At 33.1% G+C, this 18,283-nt stretch overlaps 1 pseudogene; it reads left to right on the top strand.

Moving 5' to 3' along the window:
* The first annotated feature begins 11,866 nt into the window (after window positions 1-11,866).
* On the top strand, window positions 11,867-12,015 carry LOC145288368 (U2 spliceosomal RNA; annotated as a pseudogene).
* Window positions 12,016-18,283: the final 6,268 nt, after the last annotated feature.

Genomic DNA, 18,283 nt, shown 5'->3' with positions numbered 1-18,283 from the left:
ATCTGAGCCTTCCTCACCCGCGAAAGATGACGGAGATGTTCTTTAGTGATAGTGTCAATATACACACGGGGGATCTATCAAGAAGGCTGTTCCAAAAGTAAAGTCTCCTATTTTTTTAAAATTAAAACAGTTATAGTTTCGAAGACGAGAGTGGTGCTATTACAAGAAGCGACTTTTTGTGTCCCAGAATTTATTTTTCGACATGATCACCACCATTCTCAATACACTCTTGCCAGCGCCATTGGTATCTGGAGCGCGTTTTGTTATACGAGGGTCGTTCCAAAAGTAAAACCTATTTATTTAACATAAAAAAATTGAAGAGCTACAAACATAAAAGTGGCACTATTATAAAGAGGCATCTTTTGTGCCCCAGAATATATTTTCGAGACCATCATTCTCAATACCCTTTTGCCATCCTTCTTATAATCATTTATGAGATTAGTGTAAGAATCAAAAATGTTGATAAACGTTCCATATAGATTTATTTTGCAAACGTTTTCGCGATTTTCCGGCATCGTCACGCAATGTGTGGTACACTAGTTGGAATGAGGCAGACATTACAAAATGTTTTCGTATAGGCAGCATGGTGTCGACAGACTGCTATGTTCCGGTATGAAGGTAATCGGACGAACCCGGTTCTGGGTATAGTAACTGGTTCGCATGTAGAGAGAAGGTGCGTGAGCGTTACGGTAAACGTTTAAAAACGTTTATGCTTGTGTGAAAAGTGACAGTGTTGAGTGTAGACTATAAGATTTGCATATAAATAGCTTCAAGTATTTTCAGTTTATTTAAATTTGTTTCATTTTCTTTATGCTTTGGACTAGGGTTTGTTTTACTTTGGAGTGGGGCAATTATGTCATTTTTTTTATAGATGTTGAAGATTGCGCTGGAGTCGACATTATGCATAGTAAAGCGGTGGGATGGAGTTATGGCTGTATAACCAACGTTACTATTGTTTTCTGAATTGTTCACTCTACCATGGGTCATTTAAACGTATTGATTACGTTTTTATTCTAATGGTCTTCGTGGTTGGAAGCATTGTTTTTTTTACTATAAGGGTCTGGGTCGTAAATATTTATAGTAAGCGATAAGTATAATTATATATATATATATATATATGTATATATATATATATATATATATATATATATATACGTGAATGTGTTTAGATACGTTTTGTAATCAATAATCGAAAAATCCGATTAAAAGAAGGAACACGCGATTTTGATATAAGTTAATCCTGATACACCCTAGCATCACAAGTGCATTTGAGAAGTTTTGTTACCGCACAAGCAGAAAGGCCCGGCATATAAAACCAACAGTAGGTTCGTTACCATGACAGGGGCACGTTCGAAATTAATGCTTCGGTTTAAAATACAATTTACACATGATGCTAGAATTTTTCATTTCAAACTTTAATTCAAGCCATTATCACCCCACTAGACCCAGCTTACATCAACAGTAGGTTCTTTGATATGACAAGGGTGCATTCGAAATAAATGCTTCCGTTTAGAGCACAACTGATCCATGATACTTGGTATTTGCATTTTGAACTTTAATTCAAGCCAGTATATAATTTTATAAACTCAATAGTAGGTTCTCTACAGTGCAATGTAGATTACAATGTATTGTGGACTAAGTAATTGTGGGGAGGATTGAAAAATGGGCGATTTTACAGATTTCGATAACAATAAAAAAAATGGGAGGGTGAAACATTCTTTGATCCTCATTCAATCCCGGGCAACGTATGATCTCTCTGCTAGTATATATATTAAACGTTTCATTATGATAAAAAATAACAATACGTCTTTAAACAAATGAAGTACAGCAGAAACAGCATATAAGACTTACTCTTGTAGGTATTGATCAAAGTGTAAGGTCCGTTAAACATTTATGTATGTGGAAAATTTCTCTCTCTCTCTCTCTTTCTTTCTCTCTCTCTCTCTCTATATATATATATATTCCCATTTATCTATATATATTTGTACATAACTATATTAAAAAAATATTAACAATTACCTTTATACCTACGAGGTTCTAATTTTACATTCATTTGCAATCATCAATGTAGGAATAAATTCGAACTCGGTCACAAAACCACCATAGCGCTGTTCCTCCAGTATACCAACAACTAACGTATAGATAAAAGGACATGAAGTATGTGTAAATGCCATTTCGGCAGGCGTTCACAGTTGACAGTCCCACAGAGTATTCAACAACACTAAGTGTCAATGACACGTTTTCGTTTAATGAACCGTTTTTTTTAATACCCCAAAGAGGGTGCAACTTTAATCTCTAGGTCTTTCTTATTATAATATTTTAAATGAATATTAATAATGCTTATACCTACAGACAGTCCTTCACGCTTATCAGTCTAATAAGTGTTAATTACTTCTAGTTGGGGAATTTGAACCCAGTCACAAAGCCAAACTTGGGTTCGTAGGCTAGCATTTTTCCTCCAGTACACCAGCAAATATGAAATATATTACAGTTCATGTTCGTCGAATCCAAGGCAACTATTCCATAGTCGTTTTCAAGTCTAATGTAAATAAGTTCTCGTTGAGCTGTTTTCTTTAATAATTAAACTCTACCCAAGTTCCACCATTACTGATCATCACAGTGTTTTATCACTGACACTCAATGATCCTTATCCTCGAGTAGCTTTTGGACTTTGACCCTTATATTAATAAATACATAAATAACTATAACGGGTCTGAGAATGTGATTTGAATACGGATCACCGATTTCAGAATCCGCATCGGTCACTGATTCACCCTTTTCTTGTGAATTAATGTAATTATTTACTAAAAGAATATTAGTTTATTCGCTCTATACCGTTTTATTCCCCACCTCCTCAAGGAAACTGGCAGTCGTATCCAATTTTTATATTGCTGGATAGATATGAGAGTATTAGAACGGGACCATGTCGGTTTTACATTGCAAATTATCAATCTTTCTGCTTCCTCACGTAAATAAAAACAAAAATAAATAAAATCCTCTTAGCGGTGCATTTCCGCTTTTACAGTTATATTATTTTACTTGGAAGCAGTTTTCATTCTTTTTTCCATTTCGCTTTTTAAGGATTTTTTTCTTTTAGCTAAATGCATTGCGGTACCGTTCGACTGAAAGCCGACGCATCGCTAATCAAGCGGGAAATAATGTTATTTAAAACTTACTCAAATCTTCTTTTCAATAACAACATTTGACATACATACACCACTTTCTCTCTTTCTATCTTACATATCTTCTTCTTCATATCCTGCTTCTTTCTAAAATGTTTCCTAATGCAACGCCCTTTTTCTTTTGCGCTTGCTCTCTTTTCTCTTTCAACTTATGTAATGGCTTCATATTTTGACCGCCAAAAGAATTTTTCCCATAAAAGTTCAATATTTGTATTTAGCTCAACTATATGAAACATATAAGGCTCTTAAAAACAGGCTGGTTTAGTTGTTCCATCGTGTCATTTTACTATTGAGAAGATTTTTAGCCGACGCTTTGACAGCTCCGAGTGTTTTATATCAATTTATGTGTCCAATATGCAAGCATGCCATGTAGAAAAAAAGCATCAACACGAGAAACAAAAAAGTGTGCAAACAAGCATTTATTCGTCGCGAACCTGACTTTGTTTTTTTTTTTTTGTTTTTTTTTACATAGGCATCACCACATTATCAAGGCCCAGAGGCCACTCAAGGATAAGGGTTAAAGAGTGTACAGTAGAAATTGGTCAATATAGTAATCATTAGTAATGAAAATTTGGTAAATTTGATAACTTATATGGAACGGCTCATCAAGAACTTATTTACGTTAGACTTGAACACAACCATACTGTAGTCAGTTGGAAAGCAGGAAAACGGAAGACAATTCCACAGGCGTGCAGTTCTAAGAAAGAAGCTTTGTTCATGGAATCTACGTTTAGGTTTAGGTTTAGGCACAGATAAAGAGTGGGGGAAATTATTGATAGTGTTTACAGCTAGACGAGTGTTTCTTGTAAAAGTTTGGCGAGGGGTGACCATAGATTGAAGCTCAGTTGAACACTTTCCATGAAAATAACGATACATCAGCTACAAACTCGCAACATCTTTTCTGTGAGATAGAGGTTGCAAGGAGGAGAAAAGGACATCTCCTACGAGGCTACGAAGTCTATTTTGAACTCTATCAAGGCAGGACAAGTCCTTTCTAGCAGCTCCTGCCCAGATGTGGCAACAGTATTCCATCCTTGGACGTACCTGGCTCTTATATAGATAGAGAATAGCATCAGCAGTGAGATATCTACCTGATCGATAGAAAGATCCCACCATTTTTCCAGCGGCCTTGGCAACAGATTTGATATACGTGTTCCATTTAAGATCAGGAGTAATGGTCAAGCCCAGAAGCTTGTCAAAACTTGAGGCCTCCTGAAGACGAGAGCCATTCATTTCAATTGATGACAAATGTGGATTAGAATGTTGATGATGTAAAGAGAGAAGCTTGGTTTTAGATGCATTAAAAGTAACCAGCCACTCCTTTCCCCATTGTACTACGTGCTCAAGATCAGAGGAGAGAGAATTGGAGAGAACTTGGTCGTTTACTGTCTTAGATGTGGTACCATAAATGGTAGTGTCGTCAGCATAAATGTCTACAAATGATGTAAGGATATGATTTGGAAGATCATTAATGTAGATCAGGATTTGCTTTGAAATAGTGCTCATTGGATACTTTACAAAGAGAGTTGGAGTAGAATTATGTGTGCATGTAAATAGAGAGGAAAAGTTTATCTACCGAATTGTGTGTACATGAGTACGCAAATGTGTTCGCTGTGAAATTGAGTTCACGAGAATGCGTTCAACAAAGTCTGGTTAGAAGGATATATGCGCATCTGTGTAAGTAAAGAAAAGTTTCTAGAGACTATCAACAATCTCTTAGCTTCATGTTTTGAGATTGTAGAGCTTTCCGGATAGAGTTGAATCTGATTAGTTCAGCTCTTACATCTTTCAACTCAATGCAATTCGCAAAGGTTTCAAAGGCGTTATTAGTAGTAATAGTAGTCATATTTTTTTATTTAATTTTTTTTTAATCGTTTTTGTTTTGTTTTATTAATCTTTTTTGTTAATATTTTGATTCAAGTGCTTACGTGAAAAAGAACATGGCGTTGTGCATCTTTTTTCTGCTTTCCACCCGTTTTTACACATACGCACACATACGCACACACACACACACACACACACACACACGCTCGCGCGCGCAAAAGAAATGATGGCGTATAATTTCTGTCTTTATTTATTTATTCAAACACATCAATACTACACAAGTGGATGGGGCCGACAAATCATGGAAAGTTGGTTTGTTTTTCCTTTTCTATTCTTGTAAACGGGTTCTGATTATTTTGTTTAATTTTCCGTTTATGTTGATAAAATTTGTTGAGAGTGAAATAGAAATTATCGAATTCGCCCGAGGGTGAAAGGAAATTGCAGTTTTGAAAAGTAGAGTATATGAATAAAGTGTTTCTTTTTTTATATTAGTTTATTTTTGTTTACGAAATTATAATTTTGTCTCAAAATTAAAACTTGAAGAGTCGGGTGTTACCAGTGGGAAGGCTTTTAGCCGACGCTCGGACAACGTAAAGAGGGAAATTTAACAAAGTACACACATGGTGCTTGCTATAAAATTCATGAAGTTTTCAAAGTTAGAGATTTTCATTGTATATTAACTGTATTGAGTGATCGAAATCAGTGGTAGCAGTTCAAGCTGTTTCCGCTTGTTGTTCAAGCCTTCCCCTTCTTTTCAAATATTCTACCACTAATATTAAATTAAATTCTAGTTTTATTTCCTCTTTTTTAACGTGTAAAACAAAACAGTTATGACTTTTTTCACTTCCTTGAATAATATCATGTTAAGAACGGCTTTCGGAATAAGCACCCCGAATCTCACCATATTTCGGATAGACACCACTAACCTCTTCATCTTTAGGACAACTTTTGAAATAGACATCCCAACCTCTCCATGTTAAGAACGGTTTTCAGAATAGACACCCCAACCACCCCATGTTAAGAACGGCTTTCGGAATAGACACTTCTATTTTGGAAGAATGTGGAAAATATTTTCCTTAGATTTAACCGCGATAAATGTTCTTAGCATACTCACCCGCAAATACTATAACAAATTGGGAGGTGGCAGTGTCGTTATGAGAGAAGTATATTTGTTTATAGCGCGCGTACAAAACTGACGGATAGTGAATTATAGTGCATAATACAGGGCTTTGTATCCCGAAAACTACTTGTGTCTGCAAAATTTGAATGGGGTTTTCTTAATCAGCATAGTCGAAATCTCTCATTTTGAAGAAAATGTGGATGTGGACCTAAATTTAAAAATTTACCTAACAAAAACCAAAAAAACAAAAAACCCAAAAACCCCAATACAAACAAGGTTAACGTGTGTGCAGTCTCGATAATCAACCCGGAAAAAATTAAATAAAGTACTCCACAGAAAGCAAAATTAGTAAAAACACAATACTTAGTCAATGAAATTTACGTTAAAACTGAAGCATAGGTAATCGATGAAAAATATAAAAGTAAATCAAATCGTCCACAGGAATAGTAAATGCCCTCCAAAGTAAAGAAAAACAAAACAAATATAGCATTCTATAAAGATCGATAATCGCCCCAAAACTGAAAAATAAATATTGCTTCCCATAAATGTATATTTTTTCAGAGCTGATTTTTTTTGGGGGGGGGGGATAATGGCGTGTAGGTATTTTTCGCATGTTTACATTCCCAAACTATTGCGGTGTTTACATTTTTGAGAATGTTCCGGACGTGGAAGCAAAGACAAAAAAGACATTATATATATATATATATATATATATATATATATATATATATATATATATATATATATATATATAGTGATTAAGCTACACTGAATATTCGGCGTTTCATCCACTCTAGTATTATTCAGTGTAGCTTAATCGCCATATATATTTTATAAATTACTAAGTAGCTCTAGCTCTACCTACTTATTGAGCATTTTAAAAGTAAATACTTAAAGTTTACGCATAAATCTATACTTTCGTATATTAATTTTATGTGAGTAAATTAAGTAGTTATATATATATATATATATAATTGTGTTACAGTAATTCAGGTTATAAGTATATAATTTATATTTATGAGTGGTTAATATGTTTGTATTTGTTTTTATCACTATTGTCTCCTGTAGAAAGCGACACCATTTTGTAAACATTTTGTAGTGTTCGTTTATGTAGGAAATATTTTCATTTCGGAATACAAGAATTGTCAGTTCTCAGCCAATTAGAATGGGCGGGATATTCCAAGAGAGTCGTTAATATTTAGGAACGGAAATCGAAAACATTATGTCATGTCCAGGTGTCTTTGGTCCAGTTACGATTGGTGTGATCACAACATCTGCGAAAACTGTAGATTTCGCTCCAGTGTTTACTGATGGTGGTGGAAGGACTTGATACTTACGGGGGAAAATAGGAACTGAAGATATTGCGATTGTGATGGTGTTGTTCCTAGAATGCAATGAAGCATTCTATTATAACAACCTAATGTGTCTGAAATGGTGGAAGTTCCATAAGGTAGTGGCTAATAGCCTAGATATATTTTGTGTGGCATCTGTTGTTGCAAATCTACAATACTTTGGTCCAGAGGGGAGTTTCAGCAGTCATTTTATTATATAGGAGAAGAAAATAGTTTGAAGAGAGTTAATATATATATATATCAGTTACCAAAAGTAATAAGGTAATCTCACGGGAGTCGTACAAAGAATAGTTTTAACAAAAATTTAAGATCTACAAAGACGGAAGTGGTACCATTAAAATGAGCGAACTGTTGTTCTTCAGAATTTATTTTTCTATATGGTCACTACCATTCACAATCCACTTTTGCCAGCGATGAAAGATGGTTGGGCATTGACGTTCAGAGCTCGCTTTGTCAAACGAGGGTGGTTCCAAAAGTTAAAGATTTACAAAGACGGAAGTGGTACCAATAAAATGAGCGAACTTTTGTTCTCCAGAATTTATTTTTCTACATAGTCACTACCATTCACAATGCACTTTTGCCAGCGATGAAAGATGGTTGGGCAGTGACGTTCAGAGCTCGCTTTGTCATACGAGGGTGATTCCAAAAGTTAAAGATCTAAGAAGACGGTAGTGGTACCATTAAAACGAGAATCCTTTTGCACCGCAGAATATATGTTCTACATGGTCACCACTATTCTCAATGCACTTTTCTCAGGAATACGACTTAAGAGGCTATGGTTATTCATTGCAACGTATCACGCTCTAATAACAGTTTGAAGCTAAACCCGTATATCCTACTACTTAACTCAGAGATAGTGGAAGGATAATTGATTCAAACCTTTCCTTTCTTCTTATAATAATTTTTAAGAAACTAAGAAAGTTCCACTATTCCACGATTCAATGATACCTCACTACTTCTGATGCTCATGCATGACAGGGGTTGATTTTTTAGATTCTCACACCTTCAATATCTGCAACAGAGAGATGAAACTTTCATGTCATGAAGGCATACATTCAGTCATCATAATAATGCAATTTGCAATTTCGTCTGGTCTATTCGTGAAGAAATGAAAATGGGAAGCATTACTTTTGGAACGGTTCTCGTATAAATTTTCGACCACGGACAACGCCGGGTAGAACGAATGGTCGCGGTAAATTGCTCACTCATCCCCCCTGAGGTCAACGTATTTATGAAGGCAGGTGTAAACGTTTAGTACAAGAAAAGAGTGTGAGATTAGAGTCGAAAAGTTACCATGGAGTAAACTAAAATAGGGATGGCAACGAAGGATCAGTAAATCCGTATGTTTGGAGGAAAAAACTTACATCTTAAGAACCACTGCATCCTACGAGGAACGTGTCAAAGTATACCATAGTTTCCTTCCAGCTTCTTCCCGTTGCGATTAAATCCCTCCCGATTGTTTGTTTCTAATTCATTTTTCGTCTTTCTTTTCTTTTTCCATCTCGGGTCTATTGAAGCACATGGTTAGTTTTTCTATCTGGTCCCAATCTTATTGCATGTCTGAGCTAATGTGGACGTTAACCGAGAACATTACATCTATTGTTGGAGATAAATAAACTTATTGTTTCTTTTCTGACACATCGGGTGGGGGTGGGGGTTTCTTCAGCTCCCAAACCAACACAGTCTACGTCATTTTGGAGATAGCTTACTCCCCGTTGATTAAGGTATGTTTCTGGTCATCCTAAGGATTGCCTTCTACTCTTGAGAAGCAGTTAGTTTATAGCTAATCACCTGAGGCTCCCCTATTAAGGAATCCTGACAGGCTGCTGAGGTATTTTCGCATAGCAGAGTGCTCTTACTTTAGGGCGCTGGCTTTTGAAATCCAACTTTTCAATCCTTGTCTAACATAATCATGTTGTGGAAGGATGACATTAATTTCTCTTCTGTTGAAACTTAACAAATCTGTGTGTGTTTTTTTTAATATTCCAAACGCAGACAAACTACCAACATCAAATAACAATAAGTTTATTCACCTCCAACAATAGATGTCATGTTCTCTTCTACATGCACATTAGCTCAGCCATGCAATAAGATTGGGACAAGATAGAAATACTAACCACGTGCTGCAATAGACCCGTGATTGAAAAAGAAAAAGGAAGACCAAAATTAAATTAGAAGCAAACGATCGAGAGAGATTTGATCTGGCTTCAGACCTAACTCAATGGTATACTTTTACTCGTGGCTCACAGGATGTAGTGATTCTTAAGTCGAAGTACAACGTTTTTCCTGCTCTTTGAAAGGAAGAGGAGAAGGCAGGAAAAAATATGAAAAGATGAATAATGAACGCCGATCCAAATTTCCAAAATGTTCAAATTTAACTAAAACTTTGATTGAGATTGTCGGACTGACTTCCTCATCTGGGTTGTTATTGTCACAACGTTTCGGCCGTTTTGCCTTCCGGCCTTTATCAGGTTCCCCAGTTCAATACAAAACAACTAATGAAGGCCGGAGGGCAAAACGGCCGAAACGTTGTGACAATAACAACCAAGATAAGGAAGTCAGTCCGACAATCTCAATCAATGAAAACACCTCATCTCAAAAATACAGACAATTATTAACTAAAACTCTCGAGCTCATCAGTATTTTGCTGTTTTGGAATTTATAAATACAACGCCATCGTATAAACATGTTCTAAATTATAAAAACATTTATCTTTTATATAAAGTAAAATCAGTCGTTCTTCAATTTCTTTGACTTATATAATTCAATAAATAAAAGTTGAATTCTATTTAGCGTGCTATTTTTACTCTGATTATTGATGTTTTCAGAAATTATGGCTTTAGTTCGTTCGAATTTAGCGGTTTTTACATTTTATCCGATCAACCGATTTTGCTTTCATTACTGATATCAGTGTGTGCGTAAGAGTAACTATGGAAGTTAAACGTCTTCTTCCCTCTTTCTTCAACCCAAACTACCGTAACAAAAGTAATGTGTACATTCATGATAATTATGTCGTTAGAGGGTCAGATTTTTAAAAAAATCCCTACTATTATATAAAAGGAATTTTGTCTGTGTGTCTGTGTGCCTGTGAGTTTGTTTCCTATGGACTAAAAAACGGCTAGGTCGATTTTTAGGAAATTTCACACGAAGGTAGTCTATGTGCTTGGCAGTCTTCTTAGATAGCTTTTGTGTCGAAATATCTTCGAGAAGTATTGATAATCGATAATCGAAATAATCCGACGAAAGAAGGAACAGGCGATTTTGACCAAAGGTAACACCTTACACAGCCTAACATCACAAGTACATTTGAGAAGTTTTATTACGACACAAGGCGGAAGGCCGGGCCTAACTTATAAAATAAATGGGAAACTTCTTTGATATGAAAGGAGCGCGTTCGAAATGAATGTTTCTGTTTAAACAAAATTTCAAAATTATACTTGACTTTTTCATTTTAAATTTTAATTATAATCATTATACATAATAATTTTATAAAATCAACAGTAGGCTCTCTACAGTGCAATGTAGACTACAATGTATTGTGAACTTCGTCATTGCGAGAGGTATGTCAAGCTTCCTCCAGGTGCCTCGCTGTGGGTCCCTAATTAGAGCAGGCGATCAATCGATTTGATTGAAACATGGGCTTTTTCATTTATTTCGATGACAATAAAAATATGGGAGTGTGAAACATTCGTTGATCATCATTCAATCCCAGGCAACGTCGGGTATCCCTGCTAACAATAAATATGTTTTATTATTTGCTCACAAGGAGATTTTACATAGGTCATAAAAGTTCTGTGGTTGTCCCTGGAAGCTGAGTGACAACAAGTCCCCCCAGATTTTCAGTACTCTCCACCTCCTTTGATAGCATAAAAATGAATTTGCGTTATCGCAACGGCCGCTTACCATTGATTTATCGCTAGTATTGGTTTCCACTGAAATTTGAGTGGCAATAAGTCTTCCCAAAGTCCCAGTTCTATTAACACTTTTCCAGGGGAGGTCTGCTCAGCGCTCTCTACTCGATATTTCTATCCTCTTTGATCCTTCTCGGTTATTTTTTTTTGGTGGGGGAAGGAGCGGTGATGCGGCAATGGGAGAGCTTAGGGGAGGGGAGGGGGTAGAGAACTTTTAGATATGCAGCTTCAATGTTCTTGGTTCCCTGTACTGCTTCTTCATGTTTTGCCTCTGCAGTAGTTTATCTGGCCCGCGCATGTGACTCATGTGTATTAGGCGGCGCATTCCTTAATATTTCAGCTGTTTTCATCTATATATATATTATACGATAGCGTGTGTGTTCCTTTGTGTGTAACGCTTACATCCGGGTCGTTTCAATGAAACAAACAAAAAAAAAAATTGGTGTCGCTGTTGAGGCAAAGCTAATCAAAATGATTTGTTCTTCTCGGCCTTTTGGCCTAGATCAAAGTGTAGTATCTGTTCTTCAAACGCTACATTTCAATTTCTTCTCTCTCAGCGGAGGAAAAATCCTTTACGACCAAGACAATTTTTTGTTCCTTTTCTCCATGTTAAATAACGACCCTTGTGTCTAAATCCGTCCCGTGGGGAGGCATTGTAAATAGGTACTATATTTAATGTAAGAAAGTTTTAATATTACAAAAGTAACTGGGAAAAGTAATTTCTGATTTAATTACAAAATGCCCAGGAAATGTCTCTTCTGATTAATTATAAAATGCACTGGAAATGTCTCTTCTGATTAATTATAAGAGGCCCTGAAAAATGTCCTTCTGATTATTTTTTTTGTTTACTTACCTCCCAACAAGGGCAGAGTTGGACATAAGGTCGGTTAAAAATTTGGGGGAAAACCGGTTCCTCAAAAAGGGCACTCTGGTCAGTAATAAAAATAAAAATTGTATCAGCACTGAAAGATTTCTCCTCCATTAACCAAGACCAAAAAAGAAAGGATTTAAGTCACTGGAATGCTGAGACTGATACTACACCAAGAAATTCATGTTTAAGCAATGGTTGCCTAAACCCTAACCGTGTTAATGTTTTTATGTATTAATTTCGAAAAGCTGCTGAAACAGTTTATGATTTAAACATTATTTATTTCAAGTATATTTTAAACGGGGTGGGGGATATGAATTCAGTAATGTGTGGGGAGGATATGAAATAAGTCCCGGAAATGGTTGAAACCGTATACGCATTAAACATTACTTTATTTAATGTATATTTATAACAGTGGGGTGGGGGATATGAAGTCAGTCCCGGAAAAGGGCTGAAACAGTTTACTATTTAGATATTACATTATTTCATATATATTTTTAGCAGTGGGTTGGGATATAAAGTCAGTCCCAGAAATGGCTGAAACAGTTTACGATTTAAACATTACTTTATTTCATGTATATTTTTAATAGTGGGTGACGGACATGAAGTCAGTCCAGGATTTGAATGAGATAAGTGCAAATATATACTAGCAGAAAGCATCGCCCAGTATTGAATTCAATAGGTGGAAAAATATACTTGCAGAATACACAGTGTTAACCGGAATCTAATGAGATAGATGAAAGATATATACTAGCAGAATATGCGGCGTCACCTGGGATTAGATAAGATAAGTGGAACATATATACTATGAGAATACCCGGAATTGATTGATGTGTTTGTAATGAAATAATCAGCCCAGGCAATATATCAAAGTTATTATTTAAGTAAGGGGAACGACATAGTGGGTTCAAGTTATGAAAATTATTATCGAAATTAGTAACATATCCAAGAATTATGAAAAATGATGAAATGTAGGTTACTTGATTGGTGTGTGTGTAATGAAATAATAAGCCCTGACAATATATCAAATTTCTTTTATTAGTAGGAGGGGGACATAATGTGGGTTTTTAATTATAAATAATGATCGTCGAAATTAGTAACATATACAAGAATAATAAAAAATGATTAAATGTGAGTCAATTGATTGGTGTGTTTCTAATGAAATAATCTGCCCAAGAAATATATCAAAATTATTATTTTAGTGAGAGCGGGCGATAAGGTGTGTTTAAATTATGAAAAATAATTGTCGAAATTAGTAACATTTTCAAGAATTACGAAAAATGATGAAATGTGAGTTAATTAATTGGTGTGTTTATGATAAAATAATCAGCCCAAACAATATATCAAAATTATTATCGTAGTAAGAGAGGGCGATCAGGATGGTTTAAAATGTGAAAAATGTTTGTTGAAATTAGTAACATATCCAAAAATTATGAAAAATGATAATATGTGATTTAATGCATTAGTGTGTTTGCAATGAAATAATTATCCCAGATAATATATTAAAGTTATTATTTTAGCATAGGGAGCGATGATGTAAGTTAAAATGATGAAAAATGATAGTCGACATTTGTAACATATCAAAGAGTTATGAAAAATTACAAAATTTGAGTTAATTGATTGGTGTGTTTGAAATGAAATAATCAGCCCAGATAATATATGAAAGTTACTATTTTAGTAGTGTGGGTTGATAATGTGGGTTAAAAATATAAAAAGTGATTGTTGAAATTAGTAACATATCCAAGAATTATGAAAATGATGAAATGTGAGTTAATTGATAGTTGCATTTTTTTAATGAAATAATATCTCAAAGTTATTTTTTAGTTAAAACGGGTAATGAGGATGGTTTAAATTATAAAAAAATTATTGTCGAAATTAGTAACATATCCAAGAATTACGAAAAATATGAAATGTGAGTCAATTGAGTGGTGTATTTATCATAATCAGACCAGACAATATATCAAAGTTATTATTTAAGTAGGAGGGGAGGCGATAAGGAGGGCTTAAATTATGAAAGATTATTGTCGAAATTAGTAACATATCCAAGAATAATGAACAATGATGAAATTTTAGTTAATTGATTGGTGTGTTTCTAATGAAATAATCAGCCCAGAACATATCTCAATAGTAAAAAATAGTAGTGATAGTTTTAATTTTAAAAACAATTATGGTCGAAATGAGTAATATATCCAAGAATTACGAAAAATGATAATATGTGATTTACTGCATTAGTATGTTTGCAATGTAATAATCATACCAGACAGTATATCAAAGTTATGATTTTAGTAATGGGTGCCATGATAGTGGTCAAAATGATAAAAAAATGATTGTCGAAATTAGTAACATATCCAAGAATTATGAACAATGATGAAATGTGAGTTAATTGATTGGTGTGTTGTAATGAAAAAATCGGCCCAAACAATGTATCAAAGTTAATATTTTAGTAAGGGGGGGAAGCTATAAAGTGTGTTTAACGTATGAAAAATTATTGTCGAAATAAGTAACATATCCAAGAATTATGAAAAATGTCTAAATGTGAGTTAATTGATTGATATGTTTGTAATGAAATAATCAGCAAAGTTATTATTTAGTAAAGGGGGAGGTGCGAAAATGTGGGTAAAATTATGAAAAATTATTCTCGAAATAAGTAATATATACAAGAATTATGAAAGATGATGAAATGTGATTTCATGCATTAGTGTGTTTGTAATGAAATAATCAGCCCAGACAATATATCCAAGTTATTATTTTATTAAGGATGGGGCGATAACGTGGGTACAAATTATGAAAAATTATTGTCGAAATTAGTAACATACCCAAGAATTATGAAAAGTGATGAAATTGAGGTTAATTGATTGGTATGTTTGAAATGCAATAAGCAGCCCAGCAAATATATCAAAGTTATTATTTTAGTAAGGTTGGGCGATAATGTTGGTTAAAAATATTTAAAAAATATTGTCGAAATTAGTAACATATCCAAGAATAATGAACAATGATGAAATGTGATCGGTGTGTTTGTAATGAAATAATCAGCCTAGACAATATATCAAAGTTATTATCTTAGTAAGGTGTGCGATATGGTGAGTTTAAATGATGAAAAATTATTGTCGAAATTAGTACTATATCCAAGAATTATGAAAAATGATGAAATGTTAGTTAATATGTAGTTGTGTTTTTTAATGAAATAATCAGCCCATACAATATATCAAATTTATTATTTTAGTAAGGGGAGGGACGATAATGTTGGTTAAAATTATGAAAAATTATTGTCGAACATAGTAACATATTCAATAATTATGAAAAATGATGAAATGTGAGTTAATTGACCGGTGAGGTTGTAATGAAATAACCAGCCCAGGAAATATATGGTAGTTATTATTTTAGTAAGGGCGCGATATATTTTTAATAAAAAGGGCTAGAATTATATGATTGTGCCTTCATTTATGCTGAACAGAATACCCAAAGAATGCCCAGCAACAATATATTACATATGAAAAATGCCGCTGTGAAATTTCCACAAGTTCGGCTAGTTATTATTATTATTATTATTATTATTATTATTATTATTATTATTATTATTATTATTATTATTATTATTAATATTATTATAATTATAAAGATAAAACATAACGCTTTTTGCATAACTTTACCAAAAGTTGAACAATAAAGAGATAAAAAGAGTTAATTTAATGAATTCTTTTAAAGATTGTTTTTCTATCGATGATGTTCTGTACGTACCCAAACGGAAATATAAAGACTGCTTTAATGTTTTCGTAACATAGGTTCGTCACCGAATTGACACTATACAAGAATTTGTTTCTTAAAAAATGATCTTTACTGCCCAACTCGTAACGATCTTCAAAAGATTGATTGCAGAGACAAGAAAATAATAATAATAATAATAATAATAATGAAGATGACAATAATAATAATAATAATAATAATGATAATAATAATGATAATAATAATACTGATGATGATAATAATAATGATGATGATGATAATACTTATACTACTACTGCTAATAATAATAATAATAATAATAATAGTAATAATAATGATGATGATGATGATAATAATGATAATAATAATAATAATAATAATAGTAATAATAATAATAATGATGATGATGATAATAATGATGATAATAATAGTAATAATAATAATAATGATAATAATAATAATAATAATAATAATAATAATAATAATAATAAGGATCGATAAAACACAAGAAAACAGCAAATGCAGACTATGTGGACAAAGAGACGAAACGATAAACCATATAGTAAGTGAATGCAGCAAACTGGCCCAAAAGGAATACAAAAAACAGGCATGACCAAGTGGGGAGGGCGGTGCGCTTGGAATTGTGCAAACGACTGCATTTTGAGCGTACAGACAAATGGTACAGGCATAAATCTGCAATAGCACTCGAAAGCAAGAACCACAAAATCCTATGGGACATGGACATACAGACGGACAAACCCATCCAAGCAAGAAGACCAGATGTCGTAATAATTAACAAGAAAGAAAAGTCCTGCCAAATTGTAGACTGCTGTCCCAGCTGACCACAGGATGAGTATGAAAGAAAAGGAGAAACAAAGCAAATACACAGACCTAGCCAGAGAGTTAAAAGGGATTTGGATGGTGAAGAAAAATCAAAATAGTACCGATAATAGTAGGATCCCTAGGAACAATTCCGAAAAACTTCGAAAAAAGAATGTCAGAAATTGGAATCAGAGGAATAACTGCAAAAGTACAACGACTAACGATAATGAAAACGACGGAAATATAAAGGAAAACCCTTGAATGCGGAGAATAATACAAGAAGACAATATAACGAATAAGCTTTACAGGGAATGAAGAACACCAAAGCTGCATATCTACAAGTTCTACACCCCCATCATGCACCCCCCCCGTTGTTTCATCACCGCTCCTCACAATAAAAAAGTGATACCAAAGAGCCGAGAAGAGTCAAGAAGGACTAAAAGACCACGGAGAGAGCGCTAGCCAGACCTCGGCTGGACAAGCACAAAGAGAACTGAGACCCTGGGGAGGCTGAGTGCCACTCAAATTCCAGTATAAAATAATGCCCACTGCCAGCGAGAAATCAATGGTAAGAGGCTGTTGCGATGATGCAAATTCATTTGCAAATGCTATCGAAGGAAGGAGAGTGTTAGACGTCTGGGGAAACTTGTTGTCACTCAGCTTCCAGAGAACACCACATGTTTCCAATCAGATCGTTTGTTGACCTGTGTGAAAGCTCCATGTGAGCCAATAATAATAATAATAATAATAATAATAATAATAATAATAATAATAATGATAATAATAATAATAATAATAATAATAATGATAATAATAATAATAATAATAATAATAAAAATAATAATAATAATAATAATAATAAAAATAATAATAATAATAATAATAATAAAAATAATAATAAAAATAATAATAAAAATAATAATAATAATAATAATAATAATAATAATAATAAAAATAATAATAATAATAATAATAATAAAAATAATAATAAAAATAATAATAATAATAATAATGATAATAATAATAATAATAATAATAATAATGATGATAATAATAATAATAATAATGATAATAATAATAATAATAATAATAATAAAAATAATAATAATAATAATAATAAAAATAATAATAATAAAAATAATAATAATAAAAATAATAAAAATAATAATAATAATAATAATAATAATAAAAATAATAATAATAATAATAATAATAAAAATAATAATAAAAATAATAATAATAATAATAATGATAATAATAATAATAATAATAATAATAATGATAATAATAATAATAATAATAATAATAATAATAATAATAATAATAATAATAAAACAGAAAAAAGGTTTTCGTATTATTTGGACCACTCTTCTCATATTGACTGTTACTTTCAAAACCTTGTGTCAAATGTTATTTTGTTGAACTCGGGAATCTTTTGGCCGAACTAGAGAACCGTGAGGTAGTAAATAAAGTACTTGATA

Source organism: Euprymna scolopes, chromosome 11 (genome assembly GCF_053919585.1).
Source record: "Euprymna scolopes isolate OS-2025 chromosome 11, ASM5391958v1, whole genome shotgun sequence".
Lineage (NCBI taxonomy): Eukaryota > Metazoa > Mollusca > Cephalopoda > Sepiida > Sepiolidae > Euprymna > Euprymna scolopes.
Note: the sequence above shows the minus strand (reverse complement) of the source record. Positions and strands in the feature narration are given on the sequence as shown.